This window comes from Lissotriton helveticus, chromosome 4_1 (assembly GCF_964261635.1).
Source record: "Lissotriton helveticus chromosome 4_1, aLisHel1.1, whole genome shotgun sequence".
NCBI classification, from domain to species: domain Eukaryota; kingdom Metazoa; phylum Chordata; class Amphibia; order Caudata; family Salamandridae; genus Lissotriton; species Lissotriton helveticus.
The window spans coordinates 820,143,559-820,167,245 of record NC_136063.1 but is presented as its reverse complement, the minus strand read 5'-3'; the positions used below and the strand labels follow the sequence as shown (position 1 = coordinate 820,167,245).

The following is a 23,687-nucleotide window of genomic DNA, read 5'->3' as shown; positions in this document are numbered from 1 at the left end:
GCAAAGTTTTCAGATGAATGTATAGTGTTGACCAATAACAACTGGGCGCAAGTGTGCATTGTCAATTTAAATAAATGTGGAAAAATACTAACTGTAGCGTCGTCTTTTGCTTGGGGCAAAAATAAATGTGGATGAATACAGAAAAAATGCCCAAAAAATAAATATGGATAAATACAGACGGAAATGGCAAAAAAATAAATACCATAAAACCGGGAGCCCTAATTATAATGCACTTAAGAGTATATGGTATAGCGTTATCATGGAACAGCTATAAGGACTTGGTTCCGCAAGCTGCAGACAGGCTCAGCTCATGCTAGAGCACCATCTCACATAATTCCAAGCACTCTGCCTTCAGGATTGATAAGGCCTGCCATAGGAGTGACTGATTGGAATATATGTGTCCATTTTGGGGTTAGATATAGGTATACTATATCTACAGCAAAGGGTGATTACACCACCTTGCCCCAGCTGTCTTACCAGCCAGTTGTGTCTGTTTAGATGGCCAGCCAGGGGTGGCATAATACATGCTTCAGCCCCTGGTAGGCCTTGGGTTCACCTATGCCCTGGGTACCTAAGGTACACTGTACAGGGGCTGATAAGTGGTCCCAATACCAATTGGTAAATGCACCTAAAGTACATGGATGTCAATTTAGAGAGGGAACAGCTAGGCTGTGGGTCTCATTAGCAGGCCCAGAGCCAGGGGAAAGTCGTAAAGCAGTGAAGCAAAAAGCAAAAATCTGGGGTGACCATAGGATTGCAGACCCTACTCTCCTACAGAAGGCACACAGGAGTCTTGTGCTCCACTCCAAGCGGAATGAGTCTCATTTCTGCTAATGAGACCCACAGCCTAGCTGTTCCCTTGGGAAGTCCAATGTGCAAAAGCGTTGACAGTGCATGTTCTCAGGTGGCTAACAGATCGGTCTTGGGTTCTTACTATTGCTGGAAGATGCCCTGTTCCACCTCCAGGGGTAGCTGCCATTTGTGGTCTGCTAGGAGCTGCTTGGTGAGTTCATCCGTTCAGGCGTTTAAAGACCCTACTATGGGTTATACAATCAGGAAAAGTGCCTGGACAATACATTTTACACAAGAGTCCAATTGCTACAATACATTTCTTGTGTCTCTCTTTGGGCATGCCTAAGGTAACAATGATAGGCTAGATCTGTTACCACAGTTTCCTTGGGGGAATTAGAGAGGTCATGTTCTGAGGTTGCAGACACCATCCGGTCCCCTATCAGGGTTAGGGGTTCAGATGGCGCACTGTGAGCTAGCCGGGAATTGGGCCAACCTAGTCTGATTATATGAGTGGACTCAGTCCCCATAACTTGAAGCATATGTTGTCCTACTTAATTAGTAAGAACCGTACATCACACATCTCGAATCTCCTGAACCAGACGAGGCAGAGGTATAGCTTAAAACAAGACTGTCCAGTATAGCTTTGATAAACGAGAATCTTTGTGAAGGAGTCAGGTGTGAGTTTGGCACATTGATGGTAAAATCCAAATACATCAATAGGTTGGCAATCGTCTGGAGATGGTTGGCAACATCCTGGACGAGCCTGCCTTTAACAGCCAGTCGAGGTACGGGAAGACTGGTATCCCCAACCTCCAAAGATGGGCTGCAACCACCGCTATCACTTTTGTGAACACCTGAGGAACACTGGTCAGCCCAAAAGGGAGTACAGACAATTGAAAATGCTCCTGTCCTGTCTGAAAACACCGATAAGGTCTAAAACTGCAGAATGGAAATGTGAAAACACGCAAGGTCTCTGCCTTGTCCTGCAGGTTTTAGATGACCCGCTCATCGGAGGTCATCTGGTACATCTCCGAACGCCATGGATGAAGACTGTAGATCTTTGTCGTGGCGAACTCCGCATGCAGTAGACAGTTCTGAAGGTGGGAAAGGTCAGGGAAGGCCGTGAGATCATGTAGAAGTATCAGGGGGGCAGAACAAGGGAGTTGTGAATGGTAGTGTCTCGCTCAGGGCGGAGGCAACTGTAGGAGAGTAGGGTCTGCTTTCCTATGGTCACCCCATTTTTTTGCTTTTTGCTTCACTGGTTTTCGACTTAATGTGGCTGTGGGCCTGCTAATCAGACCCACAGCCCTGCTGTTCTCTCTCTAAATTTCACACCATGTACTTTAGGTACATCACCAATTGGGATTTGGGTCACTCTTATGAGTCCCTGTACAGTGTACTATAGGTACCCAGGGCATAGGTGCACCCAAGGCCTACCAGGGGCTGCAGCATATCTTTTGCCACCCCTGGCTGGCCACTCAAACTGACACAACTGGCTGATCACTCAGCTGGGGCAAGGAGTCCAGTGCCAGTTACGTAATGACTTAAAGAGACAATACTTCAATGACACCATCCGGGTCCCACAGACCAGTGCATTCAAAAGGTCCGCCCAGTCCTCAGTCTTATAACCTGTCTGAAGTCTGGTCTGCCATTTGTTACAGAGATTATTCAGGCGAGGCAAGGAGAAGAGATGTTGACTAAAGAGGAAAAAGAAGCCAGACATCACCCGACTGAAGCGACCCCACGTCCTAAGGTAGGAGACTACAGGAGAGAGTTGGAAGTCCCAGGGCAGAGCGTGTAGGAGACGAGTGAGGCAATGCTGTTAATGCAAATACTACCAAGATTGATGAGATGTGAGACATAATTCCTTGTGGAGAGCTGCAAAGGAATAAAAGGCCCTGCTCGAGGACTTTTTGGAGGCTCTGGATGTCCGCAGAAACCACACTTCCCAGCTCAACATCTCGCCACCTATGTAGAGGCCAGCGTTACCCCATAAAGATGCAACCTAATCAAGTGCAATAGGTGCCCGGGGGCATTTCACAATTCCTTTCAACTATCTCCAGAATTTAACTGATGAGCTGTAACCACTAGGAGCATATGAAGGTTAAATGAAAATCCTAGATTATGAATAAGCTCCCTAGTACTCCACAGGTAATTTGAAGGTGTCCCTGGAGAGACGTGTCAAGGTACTGAAAAACATAGGTCACCGGACTATCTGAACACAGCCTCTACCACAACCTTGTTAGAGACAAGAATCTGATAGTAAGTCAAAGATCAGATATTAGTGAAAAATCTTCAATCTTCTGGAGCACCTACATATATTCGGTATACACAATATCACCTCTTTGAGTGTCGAAGAACTATTGCTACAGCCGCTTTCTGTATCAAGTAAAGAAATCAAGACTAGGATGCTGCAAAATGTGAGAAATTAAATTTTTGCGTAGGCCAAGTAATTCACGTAATTTTGTAACTTCTGATTTGATTGTGCAACACTGTTGGTTAAACGGTCTCTCAGGGGAAGGCGTGTCACAAGGTCTGTGTAATTGCCTTTGCTTTACTTAAAACAACAAGTTACTTACTATTGGTAATACTCTTTCTGGAGGATACTATCCCAAGGCGCTAGATTTAATCCAGACAATTCTACACTAAGTGGTGCCATTTTGAACGAAGCCGCATATAAGTACTGATATCAGTTTCTTAATATTTTTCCATCCGTACCCTTAGACATAAAGCACATCAAACAAATTAGAGAAGACAGTGCACAAAAATCTAACTTGGAACCTTCGTATAGTGCTCAGGAGTCCTCCCCACAGAACCGGCAAGGGTGTGGGGTGTGGTGCGGTGGGGGGTGGTTGTTGTTCAGTGAGGAATCGGTGGGTAGGTATCCACTATAAAAACCATTACAGAAGGCAAGCAACTTGTTTTTTTGATGGATACTTCTAACCACAGATGTCTCACCTCTAGAATAGATATTACATCAGTACCTCTCAAACGTGGAGCAAGTCATGGACCCTCTTCTGGCAAAATGGTCCTCCAGTGGTATCTGACAGAACAAGTTGCTTATGTTCAGTAATGCTCTTTCTGGTAGATACTCTAACTGCAGATTCCTCAAACATCCTGAGGGGGCCACAATGGATCTAGAATATTTTCCAGCATAGCTCCGGCACACCAGTAGGTGGCATAGTGCAGCTTCAAAGGGACTCCGCTCCGCCTCGGAAGTGGCAGCTGGGACCGCATATAGACACCACCCAAGCGCACTGACATCAGCTTTTTTCTGGACACTGCCTGTGCCATCGGTCATGGAGCCCGAAAACCAATTCTTCGTGCCACTGTGGAGAAATCTAATTTGAGGCCTTTTTAGATAGAAACAGTCTGTTTCACAGGATGGGAGGTGGGAGAGCTGTGAGGAATATGCAGTTAGATACAATGCCCAAACAGAAAGAGCTTTACCAAAGCTAGGTAACTTTTCTTTTGATGAATACCTCTGACCACATATTCCCCACCTTTAGAATAGATAGAATACAGTACCTTACCAAGTGGAAAGTCTGTGGAATGACACAGATCAAAAGGTCCTGCAGGACCCAATGGCCAAAATGCTATTACCATCGGACCTGGCTGTAAAGGACATAATCCCTTGCTAATGTGTGCACTATTAACCACGGCAAAGACAGACAAGTATCCAAGACAGACACTTGCATGCCAGAGCAGTGGCAGCAGCTTTGGCTCTGGTGGAGCAGGCCCTTAAATCTTCTGGAGGCGGCTTCAATTTTAATGCAGAGGAATATCCACCTGAATAAGGCCTTCTTTTCCACTGACTTGCCTTTGTTTGCCCCAGACAACCCCACAAAGAGAAGATTGTCCACCCTATGATCTTTAGTACAATAGATTTAAAAGCTGAATGCTTTCTTGGGGTCCAAGAGATAGCATATTTCCTTCTCTTAGTTTGGCACAATGAAAGTTAAAGGAGTGATCACCTGTCCAACATGAAAGGGAGTTCCAACCTTTGGTAAAAAGGGCACTCTAGTCCTCAGCACCAATCGGACCATAAAGAAGGTAGTTTAGGGTGGCTGGAATTACAAAGCTTGAAGCTCACTCACCTAATGAGCTAAGGGGATCGCTTTGAGAAACCCCATCTTCAGGATCAGGAGATGTAGGGGGCAGATGTGAAATTGTTCAAAAGGGGTACACATAGGGAAATAAGGATCACAAAGTGTTTAGGAGAAAACATACGACTCAAACCTTTAAGGGATCGGATCACAACCAGTGGTAGTAAAATGCCAACAGGGCTGATAAAGAACCTTTAACAGTGCGGACTGCAACTCCTTTCTGGGCCAAAGATAAAACAAACAGACACACATTCAAAAGTTTGGCCTGCAACGGCTCCAAATTACGGGTGCTACACCAAGCCACAAACTTATTCCAGTATCTGGCATAAACAGACTTTGTAAAACTACTCCTCCTACTTCAACTACTTTGAGAGACAGCCAGAATGCAGTCAACTGCCACCACTCAATCTCCACACGCAGAGATGTAGATTGTGGTGGCCCCAGTGCAGGAGAGAGCCCTTCTGCTGTAAAAGAAGAACCGCCCGAAGCAGCAGCCTAATTGGAGGACAGTACCAGGTACCATACTCTCCTGGCCCATTCTGGAGCCACTAGAATGACTTGTGCCAGGCCTTTACTGATCTTCTTCAGAACCTGGGCAGGAGAGGTAGCGGCGGGATAGCAAATAGGAGTCTTGTGCCCCACTTAGGTCAAATAGTCCACAGAAAGAAAGCAGTCTTGAGAACTGCAACGTGCAAAAGAGCTGACGTTGCATGTTTTAGACACTGATGAAGAGATCAAACCAGAGTTCTCCCCATTGCTGGAAGATGCCCTTCACCTCCTTCAGATGTAGCTGTCTTTCGTGATCCTGTGGACGTGGTCAGCTTAGGTGTCAGCCCCGGAATTCTGGTAATTTAAAGATCCCACCAATGGGTGCATGATGAGGGAAATGCCCTGACGATTGAGTCAGGTTCAATGACGCAGAGCCCAGGACCCCACCCCATCCTCCTTGTTCCAAAAACCATATGTTGGTGGGGTTATCCTTGAGAACCGAACACGGCTCCTCATGATGGATGGCAAGAAGGTTTTCAACAGCAAACAAATGGTCCACAACATCAACTGGTTGATGTGGAGACAGGTCTCTGCCAATGATCAGAATCCTCTGTTCTTCACCTCTCCCAGATTACCTCCCCATACCAGCAGTGGCGCGCCAATCACCACCATCAACTCTGCGTGAGGTGAGATTAGGGGTCTGTTGCTGGTCCAATTGCGGTTGAGTTGTCACCACTTCAGCTCTTGCGCCATCTTCCCTGAAACCTGGATGAATCTGACTGGTTCCATGTTGCTGGGATCAATGAGACTTCACATCCCACTGCAGAGCACCCATGTGCCAGCTGGCACTGTCAACAAGCAGTATGCAGGTGGACAATAGACCAAGAAGCCTAAGAGCCACCCTCACTATGACAGAGTGCCAGGTCTTAAAGCTTAAATATCGGGATCATAGCCAGAATGTCTTGTACTTGTTGCTTTAGAGGGAAAGGTTAAAAGCGCACTGTATTCGGGAAAGCTTGCCTGAAGCTGATCTTCTATGAAGAAGTCAGGTGTGACTTAGGCACCTTGATTATGAACCCTAAAGATCTGAGGATATCACACTTGTCTGGAGGTGGTTTAAGACTAACGGTTTTGAGCCCACCTGCAACAGCTAGTTGTTAAGGTAGGGAAGACTAGTACCCTCAACCTCCGAAGGTACGCTGCAACCACCGCCATCACTTTGGTGAACACCCAAGGTGGACTGGTGAGTTCAGAAGGGTGCAAGGCAAACTGAAGGGGTTTGTGGTCTACCTTGAACTGCAGGTACCAACTGAGGGCCTGCAGGACGAGGGTATTGATTTACGCATCTTGTAGGTTCAATGCAACTATGCAGTCTCCTGGATCCAGGCAGTTAGAGCCTAGGTCATAGTGAGCATCTTTAACCCCTTCCATGCTCATGACGAGCTCAGCTCGTCATGCAGTACACCTCTTGTACACTCATGACGAGCTGAGCTCGTCATGAACAATGGGATTTAAGAGAGACCAGCACCCAGCGGGAATTGCTATAGCATTCAAGGTGTTAACGTGTCCTTCTGCAGGAAGAACTTGAGGGGGTCGAAGATTTAAAACACGACAAAGGCAACAACCCTTTTCAGCACTAGGAAATAATGAGAGCACCCAGTTCTGAACTAAGAGGCTGGAATACTCTCTATGGCTCCATTCTTAAAAATCGCACGAATTTCCTGCAACCAAATGGCAAAATAATTCTCAAAAGGTGCTGTAATGTGGGTGGAAGATGTGTGGGAATGGAAAGGAATGACAAGACACAGTCTCATTGGACTATTTGCAGGGTCTGCCTGTGGGATGTTATTGCCTGCCACCCATGTAGAAAATGACCGACCCTGCCTCCCACATGGGTGGTTTTGCGCAGCTACTGGCAAATTAAAGCAAACCGGAGGCTGCCGCCAGAGGGACTAGGTTGTTTGCTGTTGGGGTGGTGGGCCTTGACACTACCTGTAGGTGGAATTCTTGAAAAAGGGCAAAACTGTTGGGGATACTGCCTTGTGAGAGTGGAGAGACTGAGGGAGCTCAAAGTGGCTCTACTTTTGTTGATGCACTCGAGGGTTGCGTTGGCCTTTTCATCAAAAAGGTAAAACCAGTCAAAAGGCATATCCATGAGGGATGCCTGAATGGCACTCGAAAAGCTTGTGAATCTCATCCATAAGTGGCGCCCAAACACCACTGCTTGTTGCACTAAAATACGGGAGTCATGTTGTAAACAATCAATGTCAGGAAGGTTTTCAGGGCAAAACACATCACCCGAAGCTTCAAAAAGTGGATGTGGAGTTGACTCTCCTTCGGAGACCACAGCTATTGGTGAGACTGGTGCTTGTCTGTCGCTACAGAAGATCCTAAATCATCTTCTGTAAGACCTGGACAGAGTAGAAGAGACCGCTCTAACAGTAGACCCACTGAATGAGAAGGTTCCACTGCAGGGCCTGCATTTTCAATCTGGGGTGCATCAGGCCTCAGCACCGTAACCCAGATTTGAGCAGAAAACATTGAGATAACAACATGAATGACCTAGACTAGCTACAACAGTGGAAAGGACTTAAACATCACCATGTCTAAGACAGTCCTAATGAAGACAAGTAGGACTTTGGCTCTTTGATGGAAAAACACCACTATGTCAGGGGTTCAGCTTTCGTCCAGAGGTGGTCTACGAGGGATTGTGGAAAGCCTGCCTTGTGCAGACAGTCATTAATGTATGGGAACACATGCATCTTTGACCATCAACATCTCTTTCGTGAACACCCAAAGGGCAGAAGTAAGACTGAAGGGGAGCAAGGCAAATTGTAAGTGTTCGGACCCCACTGTGAACTGTAGACAACTGTGGAACTGCAGGATAGGTATATGTCCTTCTTTGTGCAAGGAAGCAGGGAGAATAGAATACCTCTCCTCTCTACGAATGACACCTATGAGCAGAAGAAGGATGACTGCTTGCAGCCAGATGGCAGAACGGTCCACTGATAGGGGGCCCGACGAAGCGGAAAACTGTGCTAACATGGACAAAAACAGAATGGGGGGAAATGAAAGGCAGGGAGTAACATCTTTGAAAAATGTGGAATAACCATCTGTTCGAGATAGACAGATTTCTGGCTGGGGCAGAAATGTCATTTCCTGCCCCCTACCAGCTGGTGTGGGCCTGTGAAGGCAAGTTAAAGCGGCTTGGCAGCCACTGCTTTGTGATGTATTTCCTATGGGAACTGTATCAATATTCCTGCTTCTGACCCTTGCTCGGTTGATAAATCAATAGTGGCCATACAACGGCACAGAAACCCGCTTTCTGATTAGGTCATAGCGCATGCTACCACATTAAGCAAGCACTATTCCTCCAGCCCCCATAGAAAGCATACCGAGTTCTCAAAACAAATCAAACCTCCAGCAACCTGGGAAATCCCCCGCAGCTATTGTTTTGATTTAGCCAAGAACTCCAGTAAAGAATGTAAGAACGACCAGTTCTTATGACATCCTTATTGACGTATTCATGTCCATCCTTACGTCAATCTCGGCACCTTTCAGGTATAAATATTACCGACATTGCCCTAAGCAAACACACGGTGGTGGTGACGAGATTGGAGCAGCGCGACTTGCCGAGGAGCCCAGCTGAATGCAGAAAGCCCACGGACGCTGCCCCTCCCTTTTGACGCGCTGAGAGAGAAATCCAGCTCCGGCGTTTCCAGCCGCCCTCGCAGGCAGCTGGGATATCAAGTCCTGAGATTGAGATACCAGCCCTCCAGCCTTCTAAATCCCAGGTACCGAACTGAATAACCCCTTACAGAGAATTCTTGAGTCAGACCCTTGGCAAAGCAAACTTAACTTAAACTGCTACTTATCTACTCCGGCCCACGTATTAGGCTTAGGTCAGGTACACTGGGGTAGGCGTAGTTAGAAGCACCAGTTGAGTACGATTAGTCAATGTATATATGTATGTATCTATTTTATCCATTTTAAAGTATCATATGGCTAAGAAACCATATCAATGCTTTTACAGTATTATTTTATAATTCTGCTTTTACTGTATGCACTGTACTTAACCTTAAGTATTGCAATAATAGCGATTCATTTCTCTTGTACGAGAAAAGAGACTGATCAATAAATAACACCTTTTTATTGAACACGCCCGTCTCTTCCTTTTCTCTACAATCTGGTGAAACTAAGAATGCACGTACTGACTGAGTAAAATAAGTTGTCTTTTGTTTTCACACGACTCTAGAGATATACTCTTGATTAGGGGAGAGCAAAGTTGTCATGTTCTATGGTTGTCAGAAACTAAATCCCTTCTTGTCTATCCAGGGAGGTTAAACTCCTCCTTGCCTATTCGAGAAAGTTTCTAGTGAACTCTGAGCTAGCTGGCACACATAAACTTTAAGTCTAATATCGTCAGTAGAAGACCTAGTTAACCACAGTCCTACGTCTATACTATTGAAGATATTATTCCAATGCGCAGAGCCTATTGGGAAAATAGGAACTACACTACATGGCGCCCAACGTGGTGGATAGGCGATAAATCTAACGTAAGACATTAGAGTAACTCAGTCGTGCTTTTTCACACAGACCCTTTTTTCCCATAATACTCCAAAGACGTCTGGAGTGGGTGAAAGGTTAAATCCGCCAAACTTAGTAGGAGGAGACTCCTATGTATGGTTCTTGGTTTATTCAACGTTGAAGGATACACTGTTCCAAAATATTGTGCATCTAATCTTTGTTTCCATAGAAACCTGATCTGCAAATAAACAAAATAACCTTCCTGTCAGTAAAATGTCAGACAGTGAAGTAGAAAGGGAGACAGCTAGAGTAGCAGCTCAACTCCTAGCAGATGACAATAGTCTCCTACAGCAAGACCCGGGGGCAATACTCATCCCAGTCAACATAAGGAAAACTATAACTTTAAAACTTATAGAAAATGGGCTGACACCGAGAGGTGGTAGAGTAATATTCGTAATTGAGGCACACGAATATCGGCAGACAGAGGTATTCTATTCATGGATAAACTTTCCAGCAGCAAACGCTGTAACAAAGGACTTCCACTATTACAAAATAGAGGAACCTCCGAATGAGTATACTCCTTTCGAGGAGGTGGAAATACCACTCAAATACCAAGAGCACCTGCTCTTGTTTAATGGCGCCCTAAAACATAATAATCACATCACCAGGCTCGGTCCACTAGGTAGACCAGGAGCAACGTGGCCGGTCCTAGCCGGATACACACCACATCCAGACATTGAAGAAATGCCTGCACCAGATCTTTTAGCAGAGCTAAAACAACTAATTAAAATACATAGATAATTAGTCCAATATGTAATGCGGACTTCAACAGTCCAACCAGCTATTAAAATTCCACAGCTGACCCCTACTCAGGGGAACACAAATAAAATTACACCACAGAACATACAGTCCTGTCTAGGTAAAGTACCCGCAAAACGGGAACAAATTCCATTCTGGTTAGCACAAAAAATCACTCAAATAGAGGCGGTATTTCCGGATACCACCCCTGTTGAGAAACACAGGATTCTGACTATCTGTCTCCCAATGGGAATCGCACCACATGTGGAGGACTGTGACACTTGGGGTACAGTCTTTGCTTCCATTTACACAAAAACACATGGTGTTCCATCCATGTCAGTAATACCAGATGTGCTAAAACAAATTCAAGATGAATACGGTCCAGAACCGGCCCTAACTCTGGGTATGAAATTACTAAAAGACTTCAAACAGGTCTCGGCAATATTACTTGCCAATATAAAGGGAGAAGCAGCAAATGTGGCGATCCGCCAGAGGTTGAAAGAGACAAATATAGCAGACCAACCATTTGAAATTGCCAGAATCATAGAAAAATCCTATGAAGAACTAGGAAGAGATAGTTTGGGTGGGAAACCAGTGAAACCCCAACTAATTGAAAATCCTGAAAAGGTATTTATTAAAAATAATCTAAACACTCAAAAAAAGAGCTGGGATGGAAATAAACAATCCACTCCTAAAGAAAAAAGATTCCAAACCAGAGGAAAGTCTCCTCTGCGGAGAGAAAGATCTCCGGACCAAGGACGCAAGTCTCCCCAAAGGGAGCCCTCTGTGAAAAAATACAACCTTAGAAATAGGGATAATATAAAAAAACCTGATAGATATCAAGATATTGATACACGTCCCTCTCAATCTTTTCAGACTTCCTCGCAGAAATCGGAAAGAAGATGACGATCAGAACACAGGGAAGAGCACGTCAAGTCCAAAGACAAGGAACCTGCTCATCAAAATAAAAAATTACAATTTCCAAAGAAGAAGGTAGCCTGTATTAAAGTAATCAAACATGCCGAGGATACTGAGGACACAGCTGAAAAACGGAGAATGGGCTCAGACAATGCTAGACAGCGCAGCAGAAGTGAGCATAGCTCGCAAGATCCTGATGAATCATCTGGAGACAGTGGACACGAATGAATACATTCAGGTGGAAACTGCAGATACCAGAGTTAGCAAACCTCATAAAATATATGAAATAACATTGCGTATAGAGGGGGATAAGACTAGGAAAATAAGGGGTCTATTTTGGGATAATCTCTCCAAGGGCTATGACATCCTTCTAGCTGAAAAAGACTGGCCACCAGAGTTTGTCAGGGAGTGCCCTCATGGCGAAGAAATAATTATGCCTGCCTTCTCAAATCATATTCCAATACATAAAAAATATACACTTGCAAGAAAGTGGGCAGTAGCCCAAGCTCCTGCATTATATAAAAACCATGTGGGATGGGATGAGGACTCTCCTCCTCACAAAATCCAGTTAAAATCACAACCTACTGCACAGAGGCAGTACCCAATTAAGCAAGAAGCTAAAAAACAGGTAAAAGAGATCCTACATCAACTTGAATACCAGGGGGTGATTGAAACCTGCACCTCACAAATGAACAATCCTTTGTTTCCTGTCTCCAAACCAGATAATTCATATTGTCTTGTTTTGGACTACAGACACTTGAACTCATGTTGCAAAACTTTTGCAGTGCAAAACTCACACAGTGCAGCACTAATGAATACCATAGTGCGCAAAAAATACAAAACAACATTAGACATCTCTAATGGATTCTTTTGTCAAAATATAGCACCAGAAAGCAGATATTTGACCGCGTTTTCAATATATGGCGCGCAAAAAAATTTCTGTCGTTTACCACAGGGGTTCAAGAACAGCCCAGGATTATTCTCAACAAGAGTAACAGAGCTACTACAAATATATGATGATGAGGCATTATCTTATGTCGATGACATCTATCTAACAGATGATGACTTGGATACTCACTTGAAAAGAGTGAACACCATAATACTTGGGTTCGCAGCAGAGGGTTACAAATTCAACTTTAAAAAATCAAGAATTGTCCATCTAACTGTCCCGTTTTTAGAATATGAATTATCAAGTGAAGGCAAAAGCCTGGCTGACAATTTCCTAGAGAAATGTGCTGTAATCCAAGCACCCAGAACACTAAAAAACTTACAATCAATTCTAGGTTTCCTAAATTTCGGAAGAACTTACATTATAAATTATGCAGAGAGGGTCAAACCCCTCTATGATCTAATAAAACCAGATTTTAAAAGAATCAAATGGACTCAAAAACACACAGAAATTTTGAGATCTTTACAAACAGACATGTTAGTTAAAACAAAACTACAAACACGCGACAACACACGCAACCTAGTGATTCAAGTCATCCCAGGAAGATGCGGATTCACATACCTGACCTCTAATGAGGGAGAAAAGGTACCAATTGCATACAAATCACACTTGTACACAGAAGCTGAAAAGAAGTTCAGCATTAAGGAAAACATTGTTCATGCGGTTCAAACAGCTGTAGCAAAAGAAAAATACCAAGCTGACGGTAGACGGATTACAGTCAGAACAGCAGAATCAGCTTTTGAGGCCTTAACTACCTCATGTAATTTACCGACTACATCACTGAATCCAGAATGGATACAATGGGTAAATTCTATTGCTACAGACAAAGTGAAATACTATTTTGATCCAGAAATGAAAAAATTAAAACATCTAGAATGTGAGAGAGAATACCCTCTGCCAATCGATATTCTGCCCTTACGACAATACGCCTGTGTAATCTATACAGACGGACATGCTCAACCCTCAGTTTGGGGAGAGCAAGCTTACAACGCCACATGCGAGATTGTAAAAGACGTGTGGCGCGGAGGTAAACTGAGACCTCTATTTACGAAAACACACTCAGTAGAAAATAATTCAGAACAACAAACTGAAATAATAGCGTTAAAAATGGCGCTAGATAATGCCGATCGCGAATTCCCGACACTTATAGTGTGCGATTCGTATTACTGCGTCAAATCATACAATAACGATTTACAGAAATGGATTCAAAACGGTTACAAAGATGACACAGGTGCCACAATAAAGCAGGAAGCGCTTTGGGAACAAGTAGTTCTTTTACAGAAAGAACTACCAAAAACTCACGTGATACATTCACTGAGTCATCAGCGTGATGGCGTTCACGTTGCAGGGAATTCATTGGCTGAGACAGCCACAGCGGTAGCAACTAAATCGGCTTCCGTAGCTAGAAAAAAGCGTTCAGTAAAATACATTGACGGTGAAACTGTGCTGGCGGTGAAAACGTCATCAAAAGGCGACTGCTCAGCGCTACCGATCAACTATCCACTCAATTATACATACATAATCGATGCAAACTCCGTTCCTTTTGCTCGAATCCCTGGAGTGGGGGATAGAGTAATTCCAAACATGAACAGGAGAGGCTTGTTAATAGCAGACGCACATATGGGTGAGGGTCTTAGACACCTTAAGCTTAAAGATTCTCTGGAAGAATTACAATCAGTGTACTGGTGGCCAGGCATGAGCCTGCATCATCACACCTTTGTAAAAAACTGCCCAGACTGCAACAGAGATCGCAGTGGCGACCGAGACGGTGTATTACCATGGCGTTTCGCTCCAGATTGGATCAACAATAAAAAATAAAACCCAGTATGAATAATGCGTCAAATTAACATGTAAAGGCTATTTTCACTTATAATGTAGACCACAGCTCTCGGCTGACGTCTGAACTGTTATACAAAGATTTGCGAGTCTATAATGGCATATACGCTAGAAGCATGCTACGTTCTGACCAATATCTTTCCTTTAGCTCTCGAGCTTGTGGGGGGGGTGCCTGACCAGAATGAGCATTGCATTGCAGGACTCTTCTCACTTCCTTCCTGAGGGAAACGGGATGGTGTAAAGAAAAAAACCAAGGCATAAAGCAATCTATAACAGCAAAGGTATTAGGTTCGGGAGCTGGGTGGGTCAAACATTTAATAAGTGTCCAACGTAGTCTTAATAATCTGCCAAGAAATTCTCTGAGAGGTCTCAGTCCGTACGAACTATTGTTTGGGACTAGAATGTTAGTCCAGGACTTAGATAATCAATCAATCAATCAATCAAGGACATTTATAGAGCGCACTACTCACCCGGGGGGGGTGCTGCTACTGCTCGAACAGCCAGGTCTTCAGCTTCTTCCTGAAAGAGACGTGGTCTTGGGTCAGGCGCAGGTTGGTCGGGAGGGAGTTCCAGGTCTTGGCGGCCAGGTAGGAGAAGGACCTTCCTCCTGTTGTCGTTCTTCGGATGCGGGGGACGGCGGCGAGGGCGTGACTGGCTGATCGGAGGTGGCGTTTGGGAGCGTAGAAGTTGATGCGGTTGTTGAGGTAGCTCGGGCCTTGATCGTGTAGGGCTTTGTGTGCATGGGTGAGGAGACGGAAGGTGATTCTCTTGTTGACGGGGAGCCAGTGCAGGTCTCTCAGATGTCCGGAGATGTGGCTGCGTCGGGGGATGTCGAGGATGAGTCTGGCTGAGGTGTTCTGGATCCGCTGGAGTCTCTTCTGGAGCTTGGCGGTGGTTCCGGCGTAGAGGGCGTTGCCGTAGTCCAGTCGGCTGGTGACGAGGGCCTGGGTGACCGTCTTCCTGGTCTCGCTGGGGATCCACCGGAAGATCTTCCGTAGCATGCGCAGGATGTTGAAGCATGACGAGGAGACGGCGTTGACTTGTCTGGTCATGGAGAGGGAGGAGTCCAGGATGAAGCCCAGGTTGCGTGCGTGGTCTGTCGGTGTGGGTGCGGTGCCCAGGGTGGGGGGCCACCAGGAGTCGTCCCAGGCGGAGGGCGAGGAGCCCAGGATGAGGACTTCCGTCTTGTCTGAGTTCAGTTTCAGGCGGCTGGTCGTCATCCACTCGGCTACATCTTTCATCCCTTCGTGAAGGTTGGCTCTGGCAGCGGCGGGGTCGTTGGTCAGGGAGAGGATCAGCTGGGTGTCATCGGCGTAGGAGATGATGTTCAGGTTGTGTTGGCGTGCGATGGGCGCGAGGGGGCTCATGTAGACGTTGAAGAGGGTGGGGCTCAGCGAGGATCCTTGAGGGACCCCGCAGATGACTTCGGTGGCCTCTGACTTGTACGGTGGTAGACGGACTCTCTGTGTTCTTCCGTCGAGGAAGAAGACGATCCATTCCAGTGCCTTCTCCTGAATTCCGACGTTGCTGAGGCGCTGCACTAGGGTGCGGTGGCAGACAGTGTCGAATGCCGCGGAGAGGTCTAGGAGGATGAGGGCCGCTGTTTCTCCGTTGTCCATCAGGGCTCGGATGTCATCGGTGGCAGCGATGAGGGCGGTCTCGGTGCTGTGGTTGGCTCGGAAGCCCGACTGTGAGGGGTCGAGGGATCCATTCATCTCGAGGAAGGCGGCCAGCTGTTTGTTGATGATCTTCTCGATGACTTTGGCTGGAAACGGGAGGAGTGAGATGGGGCGGTAATTCTTGAGTTCGGTGGGGTCCGCTGTTGGTTTCTTTAGTAGAGCGCTGAGTTCGGCGTGCTTCCAGCTCTCCGGGAAGGTGGCGGTGTCGAAGGAGGTGTTGATGATGTCCCGCAGGTGGGGTGCGATGACAGCGTCGGCCTTGTTGAAGACGTGGTGAGGGCAGGGGTCGGTCAGAGATCCGGAGTGGATGGAGTTCATCATGCGGACGGTGTCATCGGTGCTGATCGGAGTCCAGGCGCGGAGGGTGGTGGTGGGCGGCGTTGCTTTGGTCATTGTGTGCGATGGTTGAATGCTGAAGCTGTTGTGTATGTCCGCGATCTTGTTGTGGAAGTAGGAGGCGAGGGAGTTGCAGAGGTCTTGCGATGGAGTGATGTTGTTGTTTCCGGCATTGGGGTTGGAGAGCTCTTTCACGATGTTGAAGAGTTCCTTGCAGTTGTGTGCGTTGTTGTCCAGCCGGTCCTTGAATGCAGGTTTCTTGGTGGCGCGGATCAGTTGGTGGTGCTTCCGGGTGGCAAGCTTGAGGGTGGTCATGTTGTCCGGTGTTGGTTCCCTTCTCCAGACTTTCTCGAGGGCTCGGCAGTTCTTCTTGGAGCTCTTGAGTTCGTCGGTGAACCATGGGGCTTTCTTGCTGCCGGGTCTGCTGGGCGGGGTCCTCAGAGGGGCGAGTTCGTCCGCGCAGTTGCTGATCCACTTCGTGAGGTTGTCGGCGGCCTGGCTGGGGTTCGCTGAGCTGGCGGGAGGGTGCTGACTCAGGGAAGCGGCGAGCTGGTCGGCTGTGATCTTGTTCCAGCTTCTTCGGGCAACCTGTTGCTGGTGGTGGTGGATCGTCGTTCTTCTGAAGGTGAAGTGGACGCAGCTGTGGTCCGTCCAGTGGAGTCCTGTGGCGTGGCTGAAAGCGATGTCTTTGCTGGATGAGAAGACGGCGTCGAGTGTGTGTCCGGCGAGGTGGGTGGGGGTGGTCACCAGTTGCTTGAGTCCGAGGTTTGCCAGCAGGGTGGTGGTGTTGCGGTCGTCTTTGTTCTCCAGGTGGAAGTTGAGGTCCCCGAGGAGGATGTAGTCGGCTGAGGGGAGGGCGAGCGGGCTGATGAAGTCGGCGATGTCCTCGCTGAATTGTGTGCGTGGTCCCGGGGGTCTGTAGATGAGGGTGCCGCGGAGGATGGTCTTGGGGTTGACGTGGATCTGGAAGTGCAGGTGTTCGGCGGGTGCGATGGTATCGTCGGTGTTGGTCGTGATGCGGATGGTGTTCCTGTGAATGATGGCGATGCCTCCTCCTGTCTGGTTGACGCGGTCTCTCCGGATGATCTTGTAGCCGTCCGGGATGGCGATGGCGGGCGCTGAGGAGGCGTTCATCCAGGTTTCCGTGAGGAAGGCGACGTCTGGGTCTGTGGTGTCGAGCAGGTTCCAGAGCTCGACGGCGTGTCTGTGGACCGAGCGGGTGTTGAGCAGGATGCACTTCAGGTGGTTGCTGCTGGTGTTCTGCTTGGTGGACGCTGGTGCAGTGCAGGTCCGGATGCAGGAGAACTTGCAGGACTGGCAGATGAAGGGTCCGTGGGTGCGTCTCGGGGTGGCTCGGTAGCATCCAGGGGTTCGGCCGGCGTTGAGTGCGTTGAGGGTGGCGGCGTCGTACGTCCGGCGGGTGGGCTGGGGTCTGCGGGGGCCAGGGGTCCTGGCGCTGGGCGCGGTCCAGGCGCGGACGGGCGCAGACGGGCTTACCTTTGGCGCACCTTCGGCGCTCAATCGGTGCTCCCGCTGCACGCGTCCGCTGCGCGGTCGCTCTGGGGACGTCATAAGAAGGTAGCCGGTCGGGAGGGTCTGCGGGGAGGCGGGAGCGCGAGCCAATCGGCTGTCGGGGGGGCGGGGTCACGGGCTGGGGCGGCGGGAAAAGCTGGAGCCGGTTTGGCGGCCCTCGAGAGGCTGGGGCGGCGGGAAAAGCTGGTGTGGGCTCGGCGGCCCTCGGGAGGCTGGGGCGGCTGGAAAAGCTGGTGTGGGCTCGGCGGCCCAGGCACAGGAGCGTGGGGGTGACCAGGCCGAAGGCGCAGTGGTCACTCCCACTAGTCCCAATAGTCAGACTTCAGTGGTTAAAGAAAAATGCTTTGATATCAAAGATCGCTTGGCTATTTTACAGGACTTAAATGAAACAAGAAAAGACCTGAGCAACATAAAATTGAAACAACAGCCAACAACCACTGAAGAGAAACCACCTGTCCCAGCAAGGCCTGTCTGGATTCCAAAGATCGGGGATCTGGTCAGAGAGAAGATCGCGGTAAAGAAGGAATTTGGGCCTTCTTACAGAAAAGCAGTTCCTGTCTTGTCTGTCAACGGGACAAGATCAGTAGTACTACCGCCCCTTGCTGGTAAAAAGGAGAACCGAGTTATATCCATCGACCTGGTTAAACCACAATCATGTGGCCGATAACAAGTAGTAGGCCAAGTGGACTCCCAAGAAGTAGCAGAATCCCAAAGTTTGCTACATCCACAGAGGTTCAAACTGAAAGACTAATCACATTTGAAAAATCTACAGTGAATCAACAAGGACTATGCAACAAAGCAATAGAACTTGAACCTCTTAAAACCCAAATCAAAACTTTCATCAAGAAACACCAACCTACAATGAAGTAACAAATGACTATGCTGATGAAACAAAACAAATTCCAAAAGCAAAAAGTAATCCAGAAGCAATTAGAACAATTGACAGAACGGCATCAGGCTACTTCATCAACTTCGATGATTTTTCTGAAGATCTGAGTGAACCAGAAGTACAGCCAACAACAAAAACTTTTAAAGACAAAGCAAAGGAACTTTTTCATCAACTCAAAGAAACCTATCTGATTTCTCCATGGATTGAAATTTGGGTGGCATTTGGTACATGTATCCTCATACTTTGGCTCATCATGGTACTATGCTTGGGACATTTCATTGAGGGAAAATATGCTACAATGGACACAGCAAGCCAGAAAATCAACTTGGTCCTCAAACCACACACATCTTCACACGTCGAGAAAAGAGAACTTTCTTCAGTAAACTTCACAGCCAATCCTATACCCGGCAGGGTAGCATGGGACAATACTGAATACGAAATATATGGCCCGGTTGAACTCCTGAAGTATCCACACCAATTCAAGATTTCATTGAGTGACTTTGTAAAACCCAGTACATTTGCTGATGATTGGGACTTTGAAAGTATTAATGATATGATGTCTGATCTTGTGATGTCTGCTAAATTTACAGAACATGATTAATTGCAAGGTTCTTCTAATTACGATCAAATGTTTTGCTACAACCACTATGGTAACCATTATCTGCATAAATCTTCTCAACCTAGAAATGTTTTAAATTATAACCAGTGGGAACATTGTGCAACTCCACCAAAAGGCAGTTCAAAAACGTTTTATGATAAATATTCATACTTTTCAGGGTTTAACACAAGTAATGCAGAAACATTCTATTTCAAATTGTTAAATAAGACATGAGTGAAAACCATGCTTACAAACACAAAATTGATATATTCAGACTCATTTTTTGAAAAAATGAACACATTTGGTTTTGATTTCTGGAACAATAACATTGAATCGAAAACGATCTGGGGCACAAAAGATTGGCAAGTGCAAGGTATAAAATCATTGTTTAGAGCCTGCATGATCCCAGAACAAATTATATTTTTGAATGACACAATTCAGCAGACCACCTGTCTTGGTCTAGCCAAAATCAAAGACTTAAACAAACCGTCTATTCCAAAGCCAACAACGGACAGTAATAGCACTACGGATGTTGAGATAGACGTAAACCATATTTTAAACCAAAACTGAACACACCCTGATTGGAAACAATGGTTGATCTGGCCCACAGACACGAATAACTGTCAAGACAGATTCCTGAACAAAATACAGGGGTTCAAATTGACCAGGCCAGACCCTAGATACGCCCAGAGACAACATCCAGGGATTGTAACTACTTACAGTGTGGGAAAGCTCTGCCTTCAATGGCTACATACATCCACACTGGCAGAAATTAAGCAACACCTAACTTTACTTAAAGAAGGTGCTGACTTGCGTGATTTCATTATGGGACCACGCAAACAGCGTCAAAAACGTTTCATAGCGGCCTCTATATATGCAGCTTATAACGAAGCTTGGAAAGAAACTCAAATTGAGACAGCAGAAAAAATACGGGAAATTGACCGTATTAATTTGGAAAAATCACTTTCTGTTGTGGACAATGGGTTGATGACTCTGTCTTCCAGAATATATTCACTGGACAGTATTGTGTCTTCAGCAATCGATATAATAGAGCAAGACTTACTGATGTTACAACACGGTCAGTCTCAATTACGTTCTATTGTACAGCTTGGCTGGACGTTACAAAATCTGCGTTCAGGCTATGTGCCTTGGCGTTTAATCAACACAACGTCATTATTTAATATCTTTAACCTTACTGATAAACAAATCAGTTTGGCACAGAAGGGTGCTGACTATACAATTCTGAGCATTGAAAAACTTGAGAGATTACCATTGACAATGTCAGAACGACCTGTCATTGAATGGATAATACATGGGATAATAAATATTCCGATAACAACTTTCCAGTTTCAATACTGCCAAAAATATATACAGGCAGGCCAGTATGAAAGGTTGGGTAAAGGATACATTAAGTCAACATGGAACTTGCCCTATACACACACATGTGTCAGTAATAAAGGACAGAGTGTATTTCTTAGTGGCAATAATTGTGCAAAATCACTAAGCGGTATACTTCTGTGTCAGGGTATTAATTTGCATGGGGCCTGTGAAGGGACTTCAAATAACCTTTCATGTCACCAGCTAGGCGCACCTGCAACACAAATAGAACCATTCTTTATGAGACTCTCAAACGGGAGTTACATTCTAATTGTAGATCACAAGTGTTGTGGCTTAATGCCCGGAAAACCTTATCTCGTAAGCGTGACTACCAGGGTCATGTGCTGTGAAAGAGTATTGTTCCCGAACGATACTCCAGACAGGGAGGCAAGGTTATGGCCCAGTTTTAATATCTCTTCTATTCGAATTGATACTTTAAGCAGAATGAAGACTGTGCTCCTACAGACGCCAACCAGGTTGACGTCATCAAAAGAAACGTATGATCTCCAAGTTGCAAGGACAACGGCAGAGATTCATTCACTGTTATCAACAAATAGCCCCCAACACTTCGCAGAAATACTAAACGAAATCTTAAATATTTCTGATACAAATGGTATCGCAAGTGTATTTAAGACAGTTTTTTCGGGAGCTTTGACCCCATTCAAAGCCATCCTGGGTATTTTTCCTAACTTCGTCCATTCCATCTTTGGCGGACTTCCTCTCCTGTTGGGACTAGTAGCAGGCGTCCTATTTTTGCTACTTTTGCTTCGCTATGGCAAACCATGTCACAGACATGACTCCAGCAACAATGGAAGAAACGATCCTAGCTATCCGCTACCGGGACCGCATAACTAAAGTCCTTGGATTAGCACGGCTACGAGATTTAAATATGACTTGGTTTCTTTCATTCAGACCCTTGTGGCAGTCTTGTGTTATGCCTGTTTTAAGGTGCATGCTATGCGGCGAGGAATGCTGTTTTCACCAGAACAGAAAGAATGACTTTGAGCAAACATGCACACAGCGTTCCCTGAACTCTGAATTTGGCCTTCAATTTTAAAAAACAAAGCCACTGAGAATTTTTTCGAGTCTGCTCCTGCAAACAGGAATTTTTTCTCCAACATCCATAATATTTACCTTTCAGGCACTTATCTTCTGCTTAAAGTAAACTATTCTTGGAGAACAGAATCTTCTATTTTAGGTACCTCTAGAAGACATTACCTCAACCTCTAGGTTATTTACACATATGATTGTATTTCTATGTGATGAAATGGTCTCGCACTTTTTCTTCTGTATTAAGAGCCATTTCATGTGTTATTTTCGCAAATCATTCGTGCTGATATAAAAAGTGCATCCTCTTTGAATGATTACACTGCTTGAATGCATACAGTAACTATATTCATATTTTCATGTGCTACGCTAAATCCAATTAATGTATTTTGGGGCGGTTTGAATACACATTCATTATTAGTTATGTTATGTTATGTTTACTATGCTTAGGTTAGTAAATATGGACATAAATTCCGTGGAGTGGGTGTGATGTATTTCCTATGGGAACTGTATCAATATTCCTGCTTCTGACCCTTGCCCGGTTAATAAATCAATAGTGGCCATACAACGGCACAGAAACACGCTTTCTGATTAGGTCATAGCGCATGCTACCACATTAAGCAAGCACTATTCCTCCAGCCCCCATAGAAAGCATACCGAGTTCTCAAAACAAATCAAACCTCCAGCAACCTGGGAAATCCCCCGCAGCTATTGTTTTGATTTAGCCAAGAACTCCAGTAAAGAATGTAAGAACGACCAGTTCTTATGACATCCTTATTGACGTATTCATGTCCATCCTTACGTCAATCTCGGCACATTTCAGGTATAAATATTACCGACATTGCCCTAAGCAAACACACGGTGGTGGTGACAAGATTGGAGCAGCGCGACTTGCCGAGGAGCCCAGCTGAATGCAGAAAGCCCACGGACGCTGCCCCTCCCTTTTGACGCGCTGAGAGAGAAATCCAGCTCCGGCGTTTCCAGCCGCCCTCGCAGGCAGCTGGGATATCAAGTCCTGAGATTGAGATACCAGCCCTCCAGCCTTCTAAATCCCAGGTACCGAACTGAATAACCCCTTACAGAGAATTCTTGAGTCAGACCCTTGGCAAAGCAAACTTAACTTAAACTGCTACTTATCTACTCCGGCCCACGTATTAGGCTTAGGTCAGGTGCACTGGGGTAGGCGTAGTTAGAAGCACCAGTTGAGTACGATTAGTCAATGTATATATGTATGTATCTATTTTATCCATTTTAAAGTATCATATGGCTAAGAAACCATATCAATGCTTTTACAGTATTATTTTATAATTCTGCTTTTACTGTATGCACTGTACTTAACCTTAAGTATTGCAATAATAGCGATTCATTTCTCTTGTACGAGAAAAGAGACTGATCAATAAATAACACCTTTTTATTGAACACGCCCGTCTCTTCCTTTTCTCTACAATCTGGTGAAACTAAGAATGCACGTACTGACTGAGTAAAATAAGTTGTCTTTTGTTTTCACACGACTCTAGAGATATACTCTTGATTAGGGGAGAGCAAAGTTGTCATGTTCTATGGTTGTCAGAAACTAAATCCCTTCTTGTCTATCCAGGGAGGTTAAACTCCTCCTTGCCTATTTGAGAAAGTTTCTAGTGAACTCTGAGCTAGCTGGCACACATAAACTTTAAGTCTAATATCGTCAGTAGAAGACCTAGTTAACCACAGTCCTACGTCTATACTATTGAAGATAATATTCCAATGCGCAGAGCCTATTGGGAAAATAGGAACTACACTACAGCTTGAGGGAAGGAAGAGTAAGAGGAAACTA

The 23,687-nt window shown here is 45.8% G+C and overlaps 1 protein-coding gene across 1 annotated transcript in view; it reads right to left on the bottom strand.

Annotated features, from left to right (window-relative positions):
* The window catches only part of SMCHD1 (structural maintenance of chromosomes flexible hinge domain containing 1), a 2,317,253-nt gene that overhangs the window by 1,013,413 nt on the left and 1,280,153 nt on the right, over nt 1-23,687 (bottom strand). The window lies entirely within an intron of this gene.